This window comes from Leucoraja erinacea, chromosome 13 (genome assembly GCF_028641065.1).
Source record: "Leucoraja erinacea ecotype New England chromosome 13, Leri_hhj_1, whole genome shotgun sequence".
Lineage (NCBI taxonomy): Eukaryota > Metazoa > Chordata > Chondrichthyes > Rajiformes > Rajidae > Leucoraja > Leucoraja erinaceus.
Genome location: NC_073389.1, coordinates 8158110 through 8171572, shown reverse-complemented (window position 1 = coordinate 8171572; position 13463 = coordinate 8158110).

Below are 13463 nucleotides of genomic sequence, written 5' to 3'. Positions count from 1 at the left end.
TTCTATTCCGAGTTTATCTTTATAAATGGCATTTCACGGATCAAAGTCCCAAACTGTGGTGGTTCTGGGAGAATTAAGGTTACACCGAGCGCTTCTACTCACTTAAGTTGGGAGGGCATTCTAAGCCAAACTGTTCAGTCAAATGCAATCTATCTCCAGAAAAAGGAGAAGGAAACTGATATGTTGTGCAGGAAGGAACTGGTTTAAACCAAAGATAGACACAAAATGCTGGAGTAAGTCAGCGGGACAGGCATCATCTCTGGAGAGAAGGAATGGGTGACGTTTCTGGCCCAAACCCTTCTTCAGACTCATAAGACGGATAAGTCGTAGTTTAGTCCTGCTGAATGGTACAACTAGATAGATGGTCGGACGGGGGGAAATTACATTTGTCAATAATGTATAAACTGGTATCAATTAAGCCAATAACCAAACTGTGGCCGCCAATGAATTTCATAAAAAAACAAGTATGAAATCAACCACTTTGGATCCAAAATAATAAAAAATGAATATTTTCTTAATAGTTTAGTTTCATTTAGTTTAGTTTATTATTGTCATGTGTATCGAGGTACAGTGAAAAACTGTTAGTTGCATGCTATGAACTCAAGGAAAAGACTATACGTGAAAGTAATCAGGCCGTCCACACAGCATAGACAAAGGGCACTACTTTAGTGCAAAGATATAACATTGAAGTCCGATAAAGTCCGATGAAAGATCATTCAAAGGTCACCGTCGATGTTGATAGTTCAGTGCCACACTCTTCAAAGGGCCGAATGGCCTCCTCCTGCACCTAGTTTCAATTTCTATGTTTCTATGAAATATGAGGTGCTGTTTGAGTGTGGCCTCACTCTGACAGTGGATGAGTTATAGGGGGAGAAACCTGGAAGAGCTGGAATCTTTAGAGGGGAATGTTAATTGGCCGATATCAATCAACCAGGAATCTTCAACAAGTTATTTCCCACCACTGTGATAGAGACGAAGGGAGTTGCCAGACCAGACTTATTTATCAAACATGATCAAACGTATTTGTCCGTCTATCAATAATACTCAATAGATTCAGCCATCACAAGATAACAGCACCTCATATTTCTCTTGGGCAGCTTACAACCCAGTTTATGAACATTGATTTCTATAACTTCACATAACCCTTGCTTTCCCTTTCTCTCCTTCCCTCCCCCACCCTATTTTTCTCTGACCAGTTTCACTGTCCTCCTGATTATTTTTGTTTATGGTGTGCCTCGTTGTCAGCTTCCTCCCAGCTAACAATGAACCATTCTATATTTCCTTGACGGGCTGCTTTGATCTGTCAGTTTCACATCTTACCCTTCCATTTCACCGTGTCTCCCCCCCCCCCCCCCCCCCCCCCGAGTTCGAGTCTGAAGAAGAAGGGTCTCGAGCCGAAACGTCACCCATTCCTTCTCTCCAGAGATGCTGCCTGACCCTCTGAGCTCCTCCAGCATTTTGAGTCTGTCTCATGTGAAGTTTGGCAATGTTCTCCTATGTTCAGGATCCTGAAATACCGACTTCAAAACCTATAAGTGAACTATTGAAAATCCAGAAATGACAGTTAATTATTCAACAGCTGCTCCTTGGAAATTTCAGGAAACAAAAAAAAGTTTTGCATTGCAAGGGCTATTATTAACATGATATATACATCTTGTTAGATTTGATTTACGATGCTAATTTAACTGTTCGACATTAGAAATTTAAAAATGGATTTATTCAAATCTTGTTTCGGAGTAAAACATAAATAAAGGTGCTTTAAATCATGTTTAAATCATGCTCATGATCACTTCCATGTGAGTGTGCACCCAACTTATCCTGGGCACTTCCTTGTGTCATTCCCGATGGCATGCCTGAGAATGTTTCAGCAACATTCACTAAAACTGTGTCGAGCATTGTATGTATCCTCACCAATCAACATAAATCGGGGCTTTCAGTGTAACGTACAAACTTCATTGTAATGTACAAACTCTCACACTCCAGCTCGGAATATATCTTGCAATTTTACTGCATTTAGTCTACGAGAGACACACAGCACCCTGGCAATGCGCTAATTTCACCCCTACCATCGGGAAGAAGATATAGGAGCCTGAAAACTGTAACGTCCAGGTTCAGGATCAGCTTCTTCCCCTCAGCCATCAGGCTATTAAACACCACAACCTACAAATAAGCTTTGAACTACATAGACTTGGGGGCATTGATTTTGTCTTTTTGCACTATTATTGAAGGAGGGTGACAACGAGACATACAATCAGTAACATTAACCAGGACAATGGATCCAGTCAGAGAACTAGGGTGGGGGAGGGATGGAGAGAGAGAAGGTAAACAAGGGTTATTTGAAGGTAGGGAAGTCAATATTCAATATTCATACCATTGGGTAGTAAGGTGCCCAAGCAAAATATGAGGTGCTGTTCCTCCAATTTGCACTTGGCCTCACTCTGACAGTGGAGGAGACCCTGGACAGAAAGGTAAGTGTGGGAATGGGAGGGGGAGTTAAAGTGTTTAACAACAGGGAGATCAGGTAGGCCCAGGCAGACTGTGTGGAGGTCTTTGGCGAAACAATCGCTGAGCCTGCGCTTGGTTTCGTCGATATTTCAGAGTCCACACCTGGAACAGCGGATACAGTAGATGAGGTTTGCATTTTCATTGTTGGAGAATACAAGGTGAAGAGTTGAGAGTGAGAAATTGCGATTGAGCGTAGCGACCAGTGGGGGTGGGAGGGTTTTTCGGGTTACGGGCCGGATTCGGCCCATGTGCCGTAGGTTGCCGAACCCTGTTCTAGATGTTTGGCCTCATTGTGATCCCCTCCCATGTTTTACAACCAATTCACCTGGTTAGTTCTATCTCCGGCTGCTTCATGTTGTCGGCGACTGCTCATCCAACCAAGAAAGAGGAGATGCGACGTCACTCACAGCCGCCAACTGACGCTCTTCCACAGACCGCACAGATCGCTGTGATATGGCGCAAAGAGACAAACTGTGCAGGGACTGAAGACAGTGGGAGAATTCTGTCATCAGCTTGAGAATTGGCTGAAATGCGTGACTCTCACGCTCAAAGCGTAAGAGTTGGCAGCCCTGTCTAAGGCCAGGATGTGACAACAGATGCACAGGGAGACACACACACAAAGGAAGACACACACACACTCAGGGAGGGAGACAGACACACACATGGGGAGACACACACACACACACACACACACACACACAGGGAGACACACACACACACACAGGGAGACACACACACACACAGGGAGACACACACACACAGGGAGACACACACACACACACACACAGGGAGACACACAGACGTGCATACACACATAGGGAGACACACAAGGACACACACACAGGGAGACACACACAGGGAGGCACACATACACACACAATGAGACACACACACACAACACACACACACAGGGAGGCACACATACACACACAAGGAGACACGCATAGGGAGATAGACACACAAGCACACACACACCTTTCCTTTCCCCTCCCTCCCTCCATCCTCCCCTTCCTCCCTCCTTGCCCCATCCCCCCTCTTTCTCCCCCTCCCATCCTCTTTCCTCACCCTCCCTCTTTCTTCCCTTTCTCCTTTCGTTCCTTCATCCCCTTTCTACATTCCCTCCCCATGCCTCTCTTTGCCTCCATCCCTCCCTTTTTTTTCTTTCCCTCTCTCCTCCCTCTCTCCTCCCTCCCAATTGGGAGTCTGGCGGGCACGGTGCAGCGTGGATTGGCGGCGCTGGCGCTGCCGTGTGAGTTGAAGGGCAGGAGTGAGGGAGGAAGCGAGGCTGAAGCGGCGGCCGGCAGCGCAGCGCTCACAGCCGGCACACAGAGGCGCTGACACTCGGCGGCTGCACATCCCACCACGAGAGAAGAGACGCGACAGCACTCACAGCCGTCAACCGACGCACTTCCCCAGACCCACAGATCGCTGTCGTGGCGCAAAGAGACAAACTGTGCAGCAAAGATCGTACAGCTCCGCTATAGGATCCTTACTGTGCAGGGATGAAGACAGCGTGAGAATTCTGTCTTCAGCATGAGGGTGTGAGAATTTGCTGAAATGAGTGAGTCTCACGCTCAAAGAGTGAGAGTTGGCAGCCCTGGTGAAGGCACATGCACATAATGTGAGAACAGTTAAACACAGGATTTTAGACGTAGCTTTAGTTGACGTTACATTTACCTTTCTGAAGAAAGCACTTTTATTCTTTCACTTTTACACATCACAATTACAACTCCCTTGAAATTCTGAATACTTGAGATTTTTTCGGTGGCGACAGCTGTTTCACAACTCTTGGCAATTGTAATGCAGGTCATAAAATCAGAGCGGAAGAAAATTTGATCTACATCCCCCAAGCCGTTAAACAATTACAGCTGTTAGAATTAGATTAAATTGTGAAAGGTTCCTTGGGGCCTTGACTGGGTGTTTGCTATGTTTAGGATTTAGCAGGTAGACATGCCCCGATGTACGTTGACGACACCAAAGGTAGAGATGGTTGAAAGCTTCATGTTCCGAGAAGTTAATATCACCAGTAACTTGTCCTGGATCAGTCATGTAGAAGCAATGGCCAAGAAAACACACCAATGACTCTACCTCCTTAGAAGGCTTAGGCAATTCAGCATGTCCCAAACAACTCTGACAGACATTTACAGATGCGCCGTAAAAAGCAATTTATTGGGATGCATCACAGCATGGTTTGGGAACAGCTCCATCCAAGACCGTAAGAAATTTCAGAGAATTGTGGACATAGCCCAGCCCATCACACAAACTAACCTTGCTTCCAATATCAATATATCCAACCTTGCTTCCAATATCACTCCCTTCGGGGGAATACGACCTTTTGTCGTATCCCCCTTCTTTGCCTCCGTCTACGCTGAGGCCTAGCGCAGCCGGCGACCTCGGGACTCTGGAGGCAGCTGACAGGACTCGTCCTGGGCTCGCTCCCGGCCCAGCCCGGGATTGAACGGTGCTCCCGTGAGAGCGGCCTGGTGAGGGGCTGGAGTGGCCCAGCCCGAGGGAGGAACGGCACTCCCGTCGGAGTGGCCCAGCCCGAGGGAGGAACGGCACTCCGGTCGGAGTGGCCCAGCCTGAGGGTGGAACGGCACTCCCGTCGGAGTGGCCCAGCCTGAGGGTGGAACGGTACTCACGTGAGGGCGATCCGGTCCGGGGGCTGGGACGGTGCACCGGTGGCTGGGGCGACGTTCTGGCGGCGGTGTCCAGAGTCCTGGGTTCAGCCGCGGGCCGGCGGCTGCGTGTGCTGGACTGGAGGTGCGGCGGCTTCGACCACCCCGGGCCGCAGTGTTTGAACCGGCCCGTTCGCGGGGTTCGGTGAGCTGCGGGACTGTTTGTACCATCGCCCGGTGGGGAATTGCCTCAGCGCAGAGGGAGAAGAGGGAAGAGACTGCAGCCCTAAGATTTTTGCCTCCACCACAGTGAGGAGGTGTTTGGAGGACTCACTGTGGTGGATGTTAATTTGTGTTTATTGTTGTTCATTATTGTATCATTGTATGTATGACTGCAGGCACGAAATTTCGTTCAGACCGTAAGGTCTGAATGACAATAAAGGAAATTCAATTCAATTCAATTCAATTCAATTCAATTCAATATCAATATCAGTTTTATTCGTCACTTGCACATAAAGTGCAAGTGAAATTAATTTGCCAGCAGTGGTACAATGAAAAAAGAACACACAAAAACACAATAAAAATTTAACACAAACATCCACCACAGCATTCATCACTGTGGTGGAAGGCACAAAAATTTGGCCAGTCCTCCTCCTTTGACTGCATCTACCCTTCACCCTGCCTCGGCAAGGCCAGCAGCATAATCAAGGATGAGTCACACCCTGGCCAGTCCCTCTTCTCCCCTCTACCATCAGGCAAAAGGTACAGAAGTGTGAAAACGCACACCTCCAGATTCAGGGATAGTTTCTTCCCAGCTGTTGTCAGGCAACTGAACCATCCCATCACCAACCAGAGAGCAGTCCTAACCTACCATCTATCTCATTGATGACCCTTGGCCTATCTTTAATTTGGACTTCATCTTGAGCTGAATATTATTCCCTTCATCCTGTAGCTGTTTCCTGTGGATGGCCTGCTAGCTTTTCCACTGACTGGATAGCATGAAACAAAAGAGCTTTTCATTGTACCTCAGTACACGGTTGACAATAAATTAAATTAAACTAAACTAAACTAAACTAGAATTTTAAGCACAGAAAGAGGCCCTTCAGCCCACTGGGTCTGAGCCGATTTCAAGGATGTATTTACATAAATCCTGAACTAATCCCATCGACTCACCACATTCCTCACAATTCCCCCCAGACTCTCTCACTCCTTACACACTGCAATGTAAAGAGGCCAATTAAACCACAAACCAACACACCTTTGGGATGTGGGAGGAAACTGGAGAAGAAAGCCATGATTCTGTTGTGTATATTGATCAACATTATTGTCATTTGAACCTGGTACCAGCTTGGCTTATTTTTGAAGTCTTAAAAGTGCTACCTGTTCAGTCGACATAAAGTTATAGTCATACAGCACGGAAACAGTAGCAATGTTACACAATTTTGAGATTTTAAAAATCAAGTCTGCAATTTATCCCATCAGATAAAGCATAAAAACAAGTTTAATTTGACACCTAATTCACTTTCATATCTCAAGTATTTAAGAAGTTATGGCCATTTTCATACTCGGAAATTAGCATCTTGTTCCCTATTGATTTTCTATGGACATAACAAAAAAGCTGTGATCGTGGACAGTCAAAAGCCCATAACTTTCTTAAAAATTAAGAGAATTGAATGAAATATTCAGTTATCATAGATTGAAGCATTCTGAAACAAATATAAAATAATCTTACTTGGATGACCTGAAATTAAAGCATATAATTAGTCAGTTACCCAATTGTAGCTAATTCCAAACTTCAATTACTAGATCTAAACATCTACCCATTTCTTAATAAATGATTAACATTTTTAAATAGCCTAAGTGTCCAAATAATATTCACAAATAATTCACAATAAAACATGATTTTTAAATCTCATTTACATTAATTTATAGGCCAAATGGAAGGAATTTAGTGTTCAATTGCTGTAAATTAATGTCCATTTAAATCAGCGTTCTAGTGGGTTCCTGCGAACGCGCTGGTTTAGAACGTTCACATTGCGGTAGATTTGTGCCCTCAAATGCCCGGTATCCTTCACTCTCTCTCTTCCCCTCCACCTCCACCCTCTCTCCCCCTTCCCGACCCTCCCTCCCCCCCTCCCCCTCCCCCCCCCCCCTCCAACCCCCCCCCCCCTCCTCTCTCTCTCTCTCTCTCTCCCCCCCTCCTCCCCTCTATTAGCGTGAGTGCGGGGGGGGGGGGGGGGGGGGGGTGGGTAGTTAGTGTGTGATGCTGCATTCCGCCTCCCCCCCCCCCATAACCACATGTTGGGGGAACAGACCCAACGGGTCTGCACTTGGTCTAGTTACAATTAAAATTTAAATTGAAAAACAACCAATATTTTAAATATCTTCAGATTTGCGATTTCATGAAAAAATACATACAAGGATATCAAAAAATAACTCCTGACTTATTGGAAGAAGCAATGAATATTAAAGCTGACTCACAAAAATTAATATCATATTTATATAATAGTATTTTAAATATAGACCTACCATCGACAAAGGTACTTAGAGAAGAGTGGGAATGGGAATTAATTATAACAATAACGGTTACATGGGAAAAGTACTTGATATATATTCACAAATGTTCGATTAATGTAAGACATAATTTAATTTAATTTAAAATTTTACATAGATTATATTATTCAAAAACAAGATTGAACAAATTCTATCCAAATATATCCCCCATTTGTGATAAATGTTTATCCCAAAACGCAACTATAACACACTCTTTTGTTTCCTGCATAAAACCTTATAGATTTTGGAGTGATCTTTTTGAAATATTTACAAAATTATTTAAGATAAGAATGGAACCTAATACTGACATGATTATATTTGGAGTAATGGAAGATGGGAATATATTGAACTCATCTCAAAATTTATTTTTTAATTATGGTTTAATAATAGCAAAAAAATTAATACTTAAATTTTGGAAAAATACATCAATACCAACGCTTAAAATATGGATCGCAAGCATGCTGGACACCGCACATCTTGAGGAAATGCGATTCTTCCCAATAGATAAATCAGACCAATGCATAACGAGTTGCTCTGCATTTGTCGTCTTTTTGGAATCATATGGTGCAACACAATTGTAAAAGCTAACTGTTTCAGGACTGGATGAGGGATGGTCAAGATTATATATCCGTGATTTTCTTAAAAAATTGGGGGTTATCAAAATTTGGAGCATAAATATTTATCAGAGTCAGTGGTGTACCTTTCCGAATAATAATAGCCGTGCCTCTAGCTTTAGAATAAATGACGAATAATAAGTTTGGACTATCCAGTTTGCTTTTAGTCTCATCTGTGTTAATTCCTAAGTGGGACAGGGGCATTACTCAGCAGGTCAGGCAGCATCATTTTGGAACATGCACGGGTGACGTCTCAGTTTGAAATCCCATTATTGGTGTACCAATCCATGTAGAAACATAGAAAATAGGTGCAGGAGTAGGCCATTCGGCCCTTTGAGCCTGCACGGCCATTCAATATGATCATGGTTGATCATCCAACTCAGTATCCTGTACCTGCCTTCTCTCTATACCCCCTGATCCCTTTAGCCACAAGGGCCACATCTAACTCCCTCTTAAATATAGCCAATGAACTGGCCTCAACTACCTTCTGTGGCAGAGAATTCCAGAGATTCACCACTGTGTGAAAAATGTTTTCCTCATCTCGGTCCTAAAAGATTTCCCCCTTCTCCTTAAACTGTGACCCCTTGTTCTGGACTTCCCCAACATCGGGAACAATCTTCCTGCATCTAGCCTGTCCAACCCCTTAAGAATTTTGTAAGTTTATGTAAGATCCCTCCTCAATCTTCTAAATTCTAGCATGTACAAACCGAGTCTATCCAGTCTTTCTTCATATGGAAGTCCTGACATCCCAGGAATCAGTCTGGTGAACCTTCTCTGTACTCCCTCTATGGCAAGAATGTATTTCCTCAGATTAGGAGACCAAAACTGCATGCAATTCACCAGGTGTGGTCTCACCAAGACCCTGTACAACTGCAGTAGAACCTCCCTGCTCCTATACTCAAATCCTTTTGCTATGAATGCTAACATACCATTCGCTTTCTTCATTGCCTGCTGCACCTGCATGCCTACTTTTAATGACTGGTGTACCATGACACCCAGGTCTCGTTGCATCTCCCCTTTCCTAATCGGCCACCATTCATATAATAGTCTACTTTCCTGTTTTTGCCACCAAAGTAGATAACCTCACATTTATCCACATTATACTGCATCTGCCATGCATTTGCCCACTCACCCAGCCTATCCAAGTCACCTTGCAGCCTCCTAGCAAACTCCACACAGCTAACACTGCCCCCCAGCTTCGTGTCATCCGCAAACTTGGAGATGTTGCATTCAATTTCCTCGTCCAAATCATTAATAAATATCGTAAATAGCTGGGGTCCCAGCACTGAGCCTTGCGGTACCCCACTAGTCACTGCCTGCCATTGTGAAAAGGACTCGTTTACTCCTACTCTTTGCTTCCTGTCTGCCAGCCAGTTCTCTATCCACATCAATACTGAACCCCCAATACCATGTGCTTTAAGTTTGTATACTAATCTCTTATGTGGGACCTTGTCGAAAGCCTTCTGAAAGTCCAGATATAACACATCCACTGGTTCTCCCCTATCCACTCTACTAGTTACATCCTCGAACAATTCTATAAGATTCGTCATACATGATTTACCTTTCATAAATCCATGCTGACTTTGTCCAATGATTTTACCACTTTCCAAATGTGCTGCTGTCCCATCATTAATAACTGATTCTAGCAGTTTCCCCGCTACCGACGTTAGACTAGCTGGTCTGTAATTCCCCGTTTTCTCTCTCCCTCCCTCTTTAAAAAATGGGGTTACATTAGCTACCCGCCAATCCTCAGGAACTACTCCAGAGTTTTGAAAAATTATCACTAATGCATCCACTATTTCTGGGGCTACTTCTTTAAGTACTCTGGGATGCAGCCTATCTTGCCCTGGGAATTTATCGGCCTTTAATCTATTCAATTTACCTAACACCACTTCCCGGCTAACCTGGATTTCACTCAGTTCCTCCATCTCATTTGACCCCCGGTCCCCTCCTATTTCCGGCAGATTATTTATGTCTTCCTTAGTGAAGACAGAACCAAAGTAGTTGTTCAATTGGTCTGCCATGTCCTTGTTCCCCATGATCAATTCACCTGTTTCTGACTGCAAGGGACCTACATTTGTTTTAACTAATCTTTTTCTCTTCACATATCTATAAAAGCTTTTGCAGTCAGTTTTTATGTTCCCTGCCAGTTTTCTTTCATAATCTATTTTCCCTTTCCTAATTAAGCCCTTTGTCCTCCTTAGCTGGACTGAATTTCTCCCAGTCCTCTGGTAGGCTGCTTTTTCTGGCTAATTTGTACGCTTCATCTTTTGTTTTGATACTATCCCTGATTTCCCTTGTTATCCACGGATGCACTCCCTTCCCTGATTTTTTTTTTGCCAAACTGGGATGAACAATTGTTGTAGTTCATCCATGCAGTCTTTAAACGCCTTCCATTGCATATCCACCATCAACCATTAAGAATCAATTGCCAGTCTATCTTGGCCAATTCACGTCTCATACCCTCAAAGTTACCTTTCTTTAAGTTCAGGACCCTTGTTTCTGAATTAACAATGTCACTCTCCATCCTAATGAAGAACTCAACCATATTATGGTCAGTGTTTAAGAGGGAACTGCAGATGCTGGAGAATCGAAGGTTACACAGAAAAGCTGGAGAAACTCAGCGGGTGCAGCAGCATCTATGGAGCGAAGGAAATAGGCAACGTTTCGGGCCGAAACCCTTCTTCAGAAGAAGGGTTTCGGCCCGAAACGTTGCCTATTTCCTTCGCTCCATAGATGCTGCTGCACCCGCTGAGTTTCTAGCTTTTCTGTGTAACCCATATTATGGTCACTCCTGCCCAAGGGGCCACGCACAACAAGACTGCTAACTAAACCCTTCCTCATTACTCAATACCCAATCTAGAATAGCCTGCTCTCTCGTTGGTTCCTCTACATGTTGATTTAGAAAACTATCCCGCATACATTCCAATAAATCCTCTTCCTCAGCACCCCTGCCAATTTGATTCACCCAATCTATATGTAGACTGAAGTCACCCATTATAACTGTTTTACCTTTGTTGCACGCATTTCTAATTTCCTGTTTGATGCCATCCCCAAACTCCACTACTACTGTTAGGTGGCCTGTCACTAAACACCCACTAGCGTTTTCTGCCCCTTAGTGTTTCGCAGCGCTACCCATTCCGATTCCACATCCTCCAAGCTAATGTCCTTCCTTTCTATTGAGTTAATCTGCTCTCCAACCTGCAACGCTACCCCACCTCCTTTCCCTTTCTGTCTATCCCTCCTGAATATTGAATATCCCTGGATGTTCAGCTCCCAGCCTTGGTCACCCTGGAGCCATGTCTCCGTGATCCCAACTATATCATAGTCATTAATAGCTATCTGCACATTCAACTCATCCACCTCATTACGAATGCTCCTTGCATTGAGACAAAGCCTTCAGGCTTGTTTTTACAACACTCTTACCCCTTATACAATTATGTTGAAAAGTGGCCCTTTTTGATTTTTGCCCTGGATTTGTCTGCCTGCCACTTTTACTTTTCACCTTGCTACCTATTGCTTCTACCCTCATTTTACACCCCTCTGTCTCTCCGCTCACACATTTAAGAAACCCTTTCCCTTTAACTCCATCCTCAACTATCCCATTCGACACCCCACCCCTCAGTGAATGCTTCCTGCTTGTGTAGCAAGCTGTATTCATCGAAGGCACCAAAATCTTTGGCATGCTGAAGAATCAAGAGGTCAGTGAAAATTAGGAAGTAAGAAGAGGGTGTTAATAATAAAAGATATTGTATAGGTTAATGAGTCTGAAACCTGATACCTTAAACATCTGATGATCTGTATCCCAGTTTGAAAAATATGCAAGGGATCACTGCAGTGTGGTAGTTTTTTCCAGATCTAAGTTCACAAAGAACCTTCACAATTGACCAAAGGCTGTGCTAGTACATTGAAGACAATGGTAAATTTCATCAAAGATGTCTGATTTTCTGCGAGATCGCTCCTGAGTTACAAGAAGTGATCAACATTTTCCAAAGTCGAACTGTGAAGCTTAGTTATCAATGAACATGCTCCTTGGCCTAACTCTGACCAAGATTCCCATCTAAACTTGACCTATTTTGTCCAGAGCCATCCAAACCTTTCCTACATCCTCCGAACATAGTAGACTATTGGGCAGCGAAACCGCTTCAGTGATTGATTGAGTGAATATTACCCCAGTTACTGAGTAGAATTACTGCTTTGTTTGATAAGGGGGCAAAACAAAATCTTTCACATCATCTCATTGTGATCACCATAATGAGGCACTCTCAGTACTGCACGACCATACTGGGAGCATCAAGCAACTCTTCCTAATCAAAGGCAAGAATACTGCAACTGAATCGAGTGGACACTTGATTGACACGTCTTTCAGTATGTTTGTACTGAAAACACAGAAAGGTTCGCCTGGACTATTGAAAGAACGGGGTAACACTTAAAAATGTCAAGATTTTTTGGATTACGAAATAAAAGCTTCACGATTAAAGAAAAAACTTGCATCAACAGATGGGTGCGGCCATTTTAACTTTTATTGGAAAATTTGAATAACTATTTAATTGGAATCAGGTTTCAAGGGTTTAATCAAAGGTTAATTAGTTTCATTAGCAGCTACCAGCAGAGTTGCGGCCGGTAAACTCATTGTTACATTTTGCGAGAATGTTCAGCTTTCAATAGCTAATGAGAAGTCTACTTTTTTAGGATTTTTGTTGGAATTTAAAAATGAATATGATTGGGGACATTCTCCCTGATGTCCTGCCTAATTCTGGAAGACATTACCTGTTTTTTCTCTCATTGCCATTTTTGGACATTCCTACACAAAAAGTTAATATTTCAGAAGTATTTCATTAGCTATAACTATTTCTGTAAAAGGGAAGGTGCCTTTTAACTAGAGTCACCGAGTATTACAGCGGAGAAATGGCCTCTTCGGCCCAATCTGCCCACACCGGCCATCATGCCGCATCTACACTGGTCCCATCTGCCCTCTAAACTTGTCCTATACATGAACCTGTCTAAATGTTTCTTAAATGTTGTGATAGCACCTGCCTCAACTACCTCCTCCGGCAACTCGTTCTATTCACCTACCTCCCTTTGTGTTAAAAAGTTACACTACAAACTATAAATATTTTTTTTATTTGAGAAACTGAAACATTATAATATTGTAAAATCATGAACAGCACTG